Below are 12,632 nucleotides of genomic sequence, written 5' to 3'. Positions count from 1 at the left end.
ATATTCTTCCTGATTTCTGGAATGCCATTCTCTCTTTGTTTGCCACCTCCTTGACATTTTTGTAAGTTCTTTCACCACTATTCAACCTCTAAATGTTGGGAATCCTGAGCGTTTTGTCTCTTGTCTTTCTACGCTCTTTCCGTGTGATCTTATCCAATCCCATGGCTCTGATAGCATTTAGATGCCAACAATGTCAAGGTTAATATCTCTATCCTTGATCTCTTTCTAGAACTCAAAATTTCAACTACCTTCCTGAAATTCTCACTAGGGAATTTCACAAATATCACAATGTGTGTCCTTGTACTTTTAGTTCCTTACCTCCAAAACCTATTGCTGCACCCTAAGCCTTACCTATCTTATAAATGGTACCACCTTTCATTTAGGGAAAAGCTTCACCATATCTTGACTCATCCTGTCTCTCACTTTCTATATTCAATTCATCAGAAGTGCTGGTGATTTTATCTGGAAAGCCCATTTGAAACCTGTCCACCTCCATTACCACCCCATCTCCTTGCCCTCTGCAACCCATGATCCATACAGAAAATAAGTGGATCTTAGAATAAAAACTAGATTGTGCCATGGTCTACTTAATATCCTTTAATAGATTTCTACTACACTTAGGATTAAATATAAACTTGAATTAAATATAAACTTGCAGTCCCTTTAGCTACTATAGAACCTACATGCCTTCCTAAGCTCATTTTACACCACCCTCTTCTTGGCTCACTGCCCCAGCTTTGTCCAGCCTCAGAGCCTTTGCATATGCTGTTTATTTTTTACAGGAGCTCTTTCTATCATCTTCTTATGTTGGTTCTGTCTGGTTTTTGTTGCTGTTGTTTTGTTTTGTTTTTAAATTTTAGCTTAATTATTTAGCTTACTCGGAGAGGTCTCTTTTGACCATTCTGTCTAAAGTAATCCTCCTTGTTCCCTTCTCTTAGCTCCTTTTTGCTTTCCATCATCATGGTTATTCCCAGAATAATAATGCCAGCCCATTTTTTCCACAGATGAGCATAACAGGAGATTTGAAGGAATTTGTTAAATTGGAAACAAATCAAAGACAACATGAACAATGAACTACTTCTCTCCTAATTGGGGATCTTTCTGGGTGTGACCAATCACACGCAATAGCACCCCTATCTAAAAATTGTTGAGGTAAATCAGCATCTTAAACCAAAAATAAAGACATTCTTGAGAACCCTGCAGTGGAAAGCATTTAGCTAAACAGTTCTTGTTTTCTTGAGGTCTTGGCCCTCAAGGACATAGCTTCACTAAAGCTGACATGCAAAGACTGGAAGAATTTTCTCACGACAAGCCTCATTTCCTGTATTTCTCATTGGAATTTATTGTTGCTCTCTTTTTTTTCCTCCTCTAAGACCAAACTCCTGTGAGATGGACATAGTCTTGATGGAATAAGAGAAAAAGGTTTGAACTAAACTTAAATACTTTTGTATTTGAGTGCATGAATGAAACACTACATTAGAGTCTGGCACCTTAAAAGTCTTCACTTGACAGAAAATAACATGGAAAAATATATCCTTTAAAGTGTCATATACACTGAGCTGACCACTTGATAATTATGCACTTGAAGTTATCATTGACTTGGTTAAAACATACTCAGGAGTTTGAATTCTGTTATAAAAACATAAACAGCTTCTGTGTTTTGTCAGTAGATCACTAAATGGCTTTGACTGGTGTGGCTCAGTTGGCTGGGCATAATCCCACAAAGTACAAGGTCTCTAGTTTGATTCTGCTCAGGGCACAAACCTGAGTTGTGGGTTTGGTGTCTGGTTGGGGTGTATGCGAGAGGCAGCTGATCAACGTTTCTCTCTCCCTTTCCCCCTCCCCTTTGCTCTCTCTAAAAATAAATAAATAAAATCTTTTTAAAAAAATCACTAAATGTTGGGTACAAATCATTAGCAAGTTTTCAGTAGAATTTAACCCACAGAAGCTCCTACTTTCCTACATTCATAAAAGCCATAAATCTCCCTTGTTGAGTTACAGATCCTGAAGTTCTAACACCCAAAGCAACCTAGATTTTGTCAGGTGAATTCAATTCATACCACTGCAACATCCCCCAACCCCCACTGCCCAAGGAATGTTTCAAGCATTTCAACAGAAGTCAAATAAATAATAAATTAGTGAACAGATGGATAGAATTCTCTGGGAAAAGTGTATTCTGCAGGGAACAGACCTGTGTTAGTAAATCTTCAGACAACTAAAATGATTTTTGCACATAGAAAGTGAGTTACCAGATACCACAAGGTCAAAGATCACAGGCTCATCTGTCCCTGAGGAAACTTGAAAGAGGAAGTGTGTCCAGTTGTTCATATTTGTTTCTGTAAGGAAAAAAAGCTTACTTCAGAGCTAAAATGCCTTAATTTTCTCCTGCCACTTTAGGACAATCCTTAATCAGGACCCAATTAAAAAGTTAAAGTGACATGGAGAGAAGCATTTTGTTTTGTTTTTTGAACTCTAAGAGTCAGAAGATTGGGCGCAGGGATGGTTCTAAACCACCTACACATGCTATTTCTGTTAAACCATTTTCTTGGCTGCTTCTATAGGGAGTTGTCTATACTGTGTGCTGTGCTGAGTTGCCTGGCTTGACTTTTGTGCAAAAATATATATCAGTTTGATCTCTAATTCACCATGACGACCAAACCTCTGAAAGACATGGTAAGATCCCACCAGCTACAAAACACAGCTCTCCTTTTATTTCTCAACACTGAAGACAGGATGTATTTCTGATTTCAATGAGTCAGCAAACTTGGCCTGCCTTGAGCCTGGTGCCTTCTCTTTTAATTGGTCCCCTTGGGGCTGGGCCTCCTTCAGACACCTCCACTTTCAGGAATTAAGGCATGACACACAGCCAAAATATTTGAAAGCTAGAAGAGAGACATGGGGATTATTTTCTCCAAAGCTCTGTTAAAAAATCTTTGATTTGATTAAAAAAAATAATTTATTTATTTACTTTTAAAGAGAGGGGGAAGAGAGGAAGAAAGAGAAGGGGAAAGACATCAACGTGTGAGAGACACATTGATCAGTTGCTTCTCAAATGCCCTCAACTAGGGACCTGGCCCACAACCCAGGCAAGTGCCCTGACTGGGAATCAAACTGAAAACCTTTTGATGTGGGCAACACTCGATCCACTGAACCACACCAGCCAGGGCAAAAAAATCTTTGATTTAGAGTTGATAAAACAAAGCAGAACTTTCCTACATTCTCAATATATAAATGACTTAATTAGAAAATGATGACAGGACATACATTTTAGAGGGGAGATTTGAAAGAAAGGAATTGATTTTCCCACTCAGAGTATACCTGGCGATCATACCACCCGCGTGGAAGAAACTCAGGATGATGCTTTTGTACTCTGGGCTTTCAGTTGGCACTGGTAGCAGTTGTTTATCCATGGAATGAATACAGTAAAACTCAGCTTTTACGTGGTGACATGCATACATATTCTACCTCCCTCTTCCCTTGACAAAGTGGCACTGTCAAAACTCTTCATTTTTCTTCTCTTATTAGTTCCAATCATAAATGTACACTGGCCTTTCTCCACTTTCTGTGCCCTTTATCCACTTCAGTGACCCCTTCCAGTTCTCTCATCAAAGCCTGTTCTTGAAAAAAAAATTCACTTTAGCATAAATGCCTGATTATAGTGTCTGACAACACTCTCAGATGAATATGTATTTTACCAGGAAGAGACACTGTAGGCAAAAGAATGAATCTCTAATTATGGAACTTGCAAACCTCTCATTTTAAAGAAGAGAAATCTGAGGCTCCAAGAAAGCGAGGAGAAATATGCCTGAGGTTACCCTGCCGGCTGGTGTAGCGTTGAAACTGGAGCTCTTGGCATCTCCTTCCATACCACTCTCCTTTCTTGCTACCCTGGTATTTTGCCATCAGACTTGGACTTGGGTCTGCATCAGGTCCCTCCCTTAGTGGCATATGGCCCTGGAGCTCATTTATTTGGTCTGGATCCATACCTTGGGAGTGTGAGTGTCGGGACAGTTCTCAAAGGTTTTAGCATTCCACTCCCTTTCAAAGAGTCCAGGGTGGACATGTCACTGGTGAGCACAGGAAACAGGTTCTTGGTGATCACAAAGAATCGAATTGAGCACACAGAGAGTTTATAACAGAAAGAGAGAGAGCAATTTATTAAGTGATAGTACATTCTGCAGAACATGGGAGTGGACCAACTCTGAGCAGAGATTGACCTCAGGGGCTGAAGGGATTTTATTCTTAAAAGGCGTATCCTCCCTGGCTAGTTTTGGCGGGCTTTTATTGTGCATGTACAAGTAGTTATATTACTTTAAAGCTACTGCGTATGTGGTCCCCCATGATTTTCCTTGACTGGCCACCAGAGAAAGGAGGTTGCACAGTGTTAATTTATCATAATGCTGTTAAAACGAAGCAGAGGTCATGTAGCATCTTCTGCGCAGGCGCGTTCATGATTCACCATGATTCATCGCTTTTAAACAGTGGGAACAACTGTTCTTAGAACAGCATCTCTGTCCTGTATCGCTCTCCTTTATCTTATCCCTGGGGCACCTCCGGAGTTTTCTCATTCCTGATTATCTCCTGCCTCAGACAGGGATCCCTCCTAAATCCTAAACCTGGACTCCAAATCTCCCCACCAATGTAATTACCACACTGTTGTCCATGTCCATGAGTCCTTTTTCTTTTCCTTTTTTGGGCTCAATCCCTATCAGTGTAATTGCAGATATAACTCTTCATTTCCTAGTTGCCCATCAGGGAATGGAAGGCTTCTACACACATAAGCACAAGCAGCCTCCCAAAGACAGACATTAATTCTCCAACTGTGCAAGGTAAACCCAGAAGAAGGAAGTGAAACATTTTCCTAACACGCCCTATAATTTGCGTAGTTGTTTCTCCCCAACGAATATAAATTTTTACATTTCTATATAAGGCAGTATTATTCATTTCCTTCTTTACTAGACCTTGCCCTCTTCTTGCCCCTTCCAGATGGTTTTCTCAGGCCTGTCTGGACTATGAAAAAGGTCTGTGACTGAGCTGCAGCGTTTCTCAACAACTGTTCTCAGCCACACAAAGACCAGCTGGAGCTCTGAAATGAATGTGTGTGTGTGTGTGTGTGTGTGTGTGATTACTTTAGGCTATTTGCACTAACTATATACTATCTCCTGCTTTAAAAAAAAAAAGTGTTTCCCTGGCTGGTGTGGGTCAGTGGATTGAGCACTGGCCTGTGAACCAGAAGGTTGCTGATTTGATTCCCAGATGAGGCACATGCCTGGGTTGCGAGCCAGGTCCCCAGCTGGGGGTGTGCGAGAGGCAACTGATCAATGTACCTCTCTCACGTTGTTGTTTCTCTCTCAATTTCTCCTTCCTTTCCCCTCTCTCTGACAATAAATAAATAAAATCTTTTTTTAAAAGTCTTGTGATCCAAAGCTGCATTCAAAGTATCTGTTACCCAGAGTAAATAAAGAGGCAATGCCCTGGTGGGTGTGGGTCAGTTGGTTAGAGTGTCATCCTGTAACCAAAAGGTTGCTGGTTCAATTCCTGGTCAGGGCACATAGCTAGGTTATAGGTTCGATCCCTGGTTCAGGTGCATGCTGGAGGCAACCAATCAATGCTTCTCTCTCACATCAATCTTGCTCTTTCTCTCTCTCTAAAAGCAATGAAAACAATGTCCGCAGGTGAGTATATAAATAAATGAAAGAATCAAAGTTACAAATTTCACATGGGATTCTCTGTACTCTTGTGAATGAATTGGAGAGGTTTCCTGAAAACTGAAATAGAGATAACACTAGCGCTTACCTCATATGGTTGTTGGGAGGTTCGAGTGAATTCATATATAACACAAACACGCATACATAACCTAGAAGTAAAGTGCTAAGCACAGTACCTGGCATATAGCAAGGACCCTGAGCATATTTGCAGTTATTATGAATACACATATTTGTGGTTTTCACATGAGATCTCAGTTTTCAAAAATGCCACCACTTAAAAACTAAAAATCTCAGCTCTGGATGAAGCTTCTTTATACTATGGGTAGAAGGAAAGTCTGAAATGTTGTCCAATAAAGACCTTTGTACCTCTGAGGTACATGTGCTTAAAAGAAATGCACGACCTTCTATCATACAGAAAAGCTGTGGGATTTGAAGCCTCGTGGATTGCTAACATCTGTAGGGCAATTCTTCTTGAGGAAGAATTGATAGTTTATTCTCCAAAACATCCCCATGAGGTAGGTTCCAGTACCGTCAGTGCCATTTTACAGTGAGAACTTGAAGCTGACTTAGAAAATAAAGTGAATTTATTGGTTCACAGGTTGAGATATCCTGAGGTAGGCTGGCTTCAGGTGTGTCTAGTACAGATGTAGTTTGAGCCAGTGGCTCAAATCTTGTGACTGTTTCTCACTTCCACTTGCCCATGTTGGCTATAATCTCAGCAAGCTTCTCTCATCACCTTAAGTTGTCTCAGCAAATCAGAGGCCACTTGCTTCTTTGTTCACATCCCATGACAGAGAACGCCTCTCTGGTAAATCTTTCGGAAAACTAGGAAGGCTTCTTTTTCAGAGCCTTCAGACCCCTTCTCATTGTTTTGTTGCCCCAATTCAGAAATCAGTGTGGCCTGGGGATAAGGAAAGGATGGATTTTTCCAAATGCCACAAACCTGGGGCTGAGTATGGAATAAATCACCCCCCCCCCAATCGCATTGCAGTAATAGGGGAGGGAACCTCCCAAAGCAAGTTCAGGCTTGCTGCAGATTTTTATTCCAGGAAGCAGGTTCTGAGATGAACATTAATGTACAGATGTATTAGGGAGTTCCCTTATGAACAGCACCCATGGAAGGAAAGGGAGGCAGCAGGGCTGAGCAGAGGGAGAAGCTGGGCTGCAAAGGATGTCAACAAGCATTCAGCAACTTACAGGGACCTCCGAAGCTGGGATAACCCTTCAGAGGTAGCTTAGTTAGGTAGAGTAAGATGGGTGGGAGTGAGAGGGCTGAGCCTGTATACCCCCTAATCCCATGAACTAGATATTGTTTAGGGGGTGCCCAGGAGGAGGCTTGGCCCTGAGGAAGCCACCTCCTTTCAGGAGAAGGCAATTCCTGGAAAGGCACTCAGTCATTAGCTGACAAAACTTTCAGCATCTGGCAAAGTAAGAGCTGGCTGAAAGAGGAATCTGGGCAGCATGTCCCGGGAATCATAAAGCAGTTGTGGGAAAGGAAACAAGTCACTCAGCTTCTGAGAGACAGAGCCCAGGTCTGCATGCAGGCCTCCTAGACAGCACCGCCCCAACTTGTTGCTTTCTGCTTAGTGTGTGCCAATTTCTACACACTGACCGTAGCAGAGTGTTTCTGGAAAGAGTCCCAGATACACAGCTCCTCATCGTCAGCTGCCCATCCACGTGTGTTGGGTGAGTACAGGTAACTAGAGGGCTGAACGTGAGGAGGAAACCAGTGATACTATCCTTCGTCACGTGGTTAGGGAGGCACACTGTCTGGCCAGGCTCTCACCAGAGAACTATCCAGTTTGAACAAATGGAGAATAATGAGGAACTTGGAAAGATTACAAAGAAGGCACTACAATGGTGAATGTTTTTCTGAATCAGCAGAGTCAGGAAGGAGAAAAGACTACGAATCTGGCCTTGGTGAACTCACAAGGTGAGATGATCCCTTCTACACAGTGATGCAAAATTCAGCGTGCACTCACGTAGAAATTATGGTTATATCCTCCTTCTGGCAAATACGTCAAATTATTTCATTCCTGAAAATATAATCAAATCCTACAACTATTAGGTTCATGAGAGCAACCATTTCATCATGGATGTTTTGGGTTTTCACAGATAGTGAAATTAAAAACACGCCTATCAGAAGAAAACATCCTGGCAGCTTTAGAACACCTGGAAACCCTGACCCTGCTTTAGAATGTCAGCGCATGAAAGCTGCACTCAGTAAACCACTTACTCATGTCTGGTTCCCATGGCAACATTCACTGAAGCAGCTTTGCTGAAAAAGACTGAATGTGATCAACTGCCAACATGGAAATATACACCCTCCCCTATTCTGTTTTTTAGCATTTTGCTCTCTGACATGCTCTGTGTCACAAGGCAGGACTTAAAATGCTGCCTGTATCTCCTTCTTACACTCACCAGATTTCAGTGGTGCAGCCTCTCTCCACTGTGTTTTCAGTGTAGCACACAGCAGTGGGAAGAGGGAGATTGTCTACCTTCCAAAAGACAAGGAAAGTAATTTCAGGTAGTTCCTTACCCATCCAGGTCCCTCATAAGGGCTCCGTTTTATTTCTGTTTGGTTTGTTTTTAATTTTTATTTATTGATTTGAGGCGGGGAGAGAGAGAGAAGGAGAAACATCAGTTTGTTGTTCCACTAATTTACACATTCAGTAGTTGATTCTTTTTTTTTAAGTATTTCTTTATTTTTATTTAATTTATTTTTTATCCTCACCTGAGGGCTTTTTTTTTTTCATTGCTTTTAGAGAGAGAGGAAGGAAGAGAAGAAGGGAGAGAGAGAGACACCAATGAGAGAGAGAAGCGTTGACCAGCTGCCTGCTACTTGTGGCCGGAACACGGATCCACATTCAAATGGGGGGATTACACACACCCCACCCAGATCAAAGGTAGGATTCTCGACCAGGCATGTGCCCCTACCAGGAATGAAATCTGTAACCCTTCAGTTATTTGACAACACTCCAACTAACTGTGCCACACCAGCCAGGGACACTGGTTGTTTCTCGTACATGCCCTGACTTGGGCTGGAACCTGCAACCTTGGTGTACCAGGATGATGTCCTAACCAACTGAGGTACCAAACCAGGGTGCCCTGTTCTTTCTTTCAGATGGTAGCATTTTTTTTTCCTATTGGAGTCAAGTCAAAGTACATTTCTGTTCATGAGCAAGGCAGATTTCCTAAGTAAGACAGAAGCTATTTTTAGAGGATCTGGCAGGAGAAGATCTTGGAATTCACCTAAACTTAGACCTAGCTTTTGTACAGTATGTCTCACAGGGTACATGTGCACAAACACTTATGCAACAGATTATACACTTCCTGAGATGCCCTCAAAGGCTGTGCTGGATAGAGTCTGAATCTGCCAACCAGAGCATCACACATCCTTCCCCTCCTCTTCCTTTAAAGCATATTGTCAATTTCCTAGCCCTTGGAAAACCTTCCAGTGAAGTGAGATTGTGCTGAAAAGACCATATTGGTGGCATAGCTGGACTGTACATCAATAAATTTGTGTGAGTTCTCTTTTGGGGGACAATGTCAGAAGCAGTTTGTGGTTACAGATTAGCTTTGTAAATACGAGTGTGGACTTCAAGTTTGCATACCAAGTTTGTGGTCTGGGGTATAAGGGGCAGACAAATACTTTGTGGTCCAACCAATGTGATAAAGGATGTGCAATGGGAAAATATTACATATAATAATTCAGAAGAAAATTTTAAGTGCTATTTTATAAAGTGTGAACTCTGGATCTTGATTCAAACAAATAAGCTGCTAGAATTGCTTATAAGATGACTGGGGAAATTTAAATACTGGTAGAATGTTTGATTATATTTCATCATCAACAAAGTTGAAAGGTGAGTGCACAGGGCTTCATGATACCGTTCTCTCTGCCATGGCCTGTAGTGAACATGAAAAACATACAACCAGTGTTGGCAACTACCCTGCCTGGTTTCAGAAGCTGTAAACCTCCATGGCTAAGGCTGAGTAAAAAGACATCGGGACCATAAGCCACTAAGGAGACAAAGCTTATCCTCCTGACAGGGGCACAGCCTCTGCCCCCTTTACTTCACCTTGCTTAGCTCCGGGCAGATGACTAGTTAGCCAATCTCCCTTAGGTAAGATTCCTCAAGGGAGGGATGACCTAAGACAGGAATGGTCATGAAGGGGCCATCAGGGAAGGACTTGGGGGACTATAGAAAGAGGGGGTGATAGATGCTTGCCCCTTGGCTTTGATGTAGCCTGAGTCCTCATTCTGTCTGGGAGATGTCTTCTAATCTCTTGGCTGCCTTGCTTCCCCTGCCTGACTTCAGCCTGAAACAATGCCAGAGGGTAGTGCAGCCCTGAGCAAGAATGAGCAGTTGCCTGGGTCAATCAGGCCTAAGAAAGAATGCATAAAATCCTGTAAAAGCTGCTTTGCTAAGAATGCCCTCAATTTTCTGATAAGGGCCCAAGCATAAAATAAGTTTGTTTCCCACGGTTTTATGGCCCTTTAGCTATCTGACTCTGACTCAGAATAAGCCCTCATATTTCTTTGAATGTTATTTACTGTTTGAACATTATAGCCTAACAATAATTGATGAGCTTTACCTGTATTCCTGTGCAGATTGAACCCAATAAAAGCCCACTGAGGAACAGGCTCAAGGCCCTTCTTTTCTGAAACATTGCCCACCTTCCCTCCCCCCAAACAGATCATGTCTTGGTAGACTTGTTCTCATCCGTGGCAGCCGGGGGGGGGGGGCACTGCGGGTGGAATCCCCCCATAAACCAGCCCCAGTGGGGCAGTCTGAGGATTTCTGGAGGAAGTGTCCTTTCAAATGAGACCTCAGGGATGAGAGGAACTAGCAGGCACAAAACAAGGGGGAGAGAATGAAATGCGAGGTTTTGGCCATATTAAGTGTTTTGGAGAGAGGGAACCACATGGGGACAGGCCTGAAGGTGAAGGAGAGTCCCTTGGGACTGAAGAAAAGCTCAGTAGCATTGCATCAGAGTATGGCAAGAAAAGAGGCTGGGAGGTGGAAGGGGGGGCGTTCAGAAGGCAGTGATAAAGAGTCTGTATGTTGCTCTGGCTTATGTGGTTCAGTGGCTGGAGCATCATATGGTGCACCAAAAGGTCACAGGTTCAATTCCCACCCAGGGCACAGGCCTAGGATGCAGTGTTCGGTTCCCAGTAAGGGCATGTATAGGAGGCCACAAACTGATGTTTCTCTCTCACATCGCTATTTCTCTCTCTCTTCTCTGCTTCTCCTCTCTCTTAAATCAATGAATATATCTTCTGATGAGAATGAGTTTTTTTTTTTTAAAAAGAGTCTGGCTCTGGCTGGTCTGGCTCAGTGGATTGAGCACAGGCTTGTGAAGCAAAGGGTGCCTGGGTTGCAGGCCAGGTCCCCAGTGGGGGACACATGAGAGGCAGCCACACACTGATGTTTCTCTCCCACTCTTTCTCCTTCCCTTCCTCTCTCTCTAAAAATAAATAAATAAAATGTTTTTAGAAAATGAGTCTGTATATTTTCTTAAGATCAATAGGAAACCACTGAGCAGGGGAACAACTGGCTGGATTCAGGGTGTAGAAAATCTGCACTCAGGTTTGATGGTCCCAGGTCGGGACGCAGCCAGCACCCGTCCCTTGACACAGTCCGGACGAATGAGCTGCATCTGCACAGCGGAGGCAACTGTGGCTGGATTTCCCTTCTATCTCTCTTTGTGTTTGTTTTTGCGATTAATAAATAGGTAGTGAGATTTTGACACCTGTATTTCAGATCCAATGATCCGCAGAATTCCAATGAAGTTGCACAAAATGATTTCTTGGCCAGAGAACAAAAGTTCCCCCTGATGGGGTAGCCCTTGAACGTCTAAAAGTTGATGAGTAACAGCCCCTCCTCTACCTTGGACAGGAATATATATTAATTAGAATTAGACAGGCAAAGAACAGGAGAAGCTGGTTAGCTATTACAAATTAAGCATGTAGAAACAATTACCCAGGAGTCAGAGTCCATATTACATAAAGAAACATTTTAGACAGAAAGATAGATAGCTAAGTTAGACATCACAAAGGCCTTATAATAAATTTTCTATAACCTCTGCTCAGTCTAGCGTATCCTTTTGCCTCATGCCAAATTCTAAGAACCTTAATAAACAATAAGACATTTCAACTCTGTACATACAGCTATTTCTAATTGTCTGATTAATGGCTCTCCTGGTCAAAACAACCTTTGTTTAACATTAACTGAGTCTATGGAAATTCTTGTACTTTTCCTGGTTACTTCTGTGTTGGTCTTTTCTGCTTAACTGATCATGCTATGCACCTATTCCTTTAATGTTATGTAACAATCTCTATAAAAATAAAGCCTAAATCAAACTCTGAGAGTTCGGTCAGACCCACAGAGGCTGACTCTTCTGCGGCATCCAATCGGGGGTCTGACTCATCATTCATCACCTGCACCGTCCATCTTTCAGAGACCCTGAGACCTGCCAAGGCTGGACCCCAGCAGTCCCACGAGAACCTCAACTTTGGAAAGTTATCTTTTACTCTTACCAGTTATTATTGCTTCATGACTTGCAAGTTCTGCGGTGCCTAAGTGGAAATTTCCATGCTGAGACAAGGGAGGGGCTGCTTACTCTTTGCTATGGTCTAGATTGTGTCCCCCCATAAGTCCACATGTTGAAGCCCTAACACCTAATGTGACTGTATTTGGAAATGGGGCTTTTAGGAGATAATCAAATTTAAATGAGGTCATAAGGGCGGAGTTCTGATGTCATAGACTTGGTAACTTTATAAGAAGAGGAGAGAGATTTCTCTCTTTACACACAAGTACAAAGGAAAGGCCATGTGAGCACACAGTGAGAAGGCAGCGATTTCCAAGCCAGCAAGAGAGTCCTCACCAGAACCCAGCCATGCTGGTACCCTGGTGAGTCCGA

At 42.6% G+C, this 12,632-nt stretch overlaps 1 protein-coding gene across 1 annotated transcript in view; it reads left to right on the top strand.

Moving 5' to 3' along the window:
• Positions 1-12,632, top strand: part of LOC119051178 (immunoglobulin-binding protein 1-like) — a 120,515-nt gene that overhangs the window by 9,689 nt on the left and 98,194 nt on the right. The window contains 1 exon segment of the mRNA XM_053671060.1: positions 8,474-8,614. The gene's annotated coding sequence lies outside the window, so the exon portion shown is untranslated.

This window comes from Artibeus jamaicensis, unplaced genomic scaffold (genome assembly GCF_021234435.1).
Source record: "Artibeus jamaicensis isolate MK-2021 breed Jamaican fruit bat unplaced genomic scaffold, CSHL_Jam_final contig_685, whole genome shotgun sequence".
Lineage (NCBI taxonomy): Eukaryota > Metazoa > Chordata > Mammalia > Chiroptera > Phyllostomidae > Artibeus > Artibeus jamaicensis.
The sequence above is the reverse complement of the archived record's forward strand: the minus strand, read 5'-3'. Positions and strand labels throughout refer to the sequence as shown.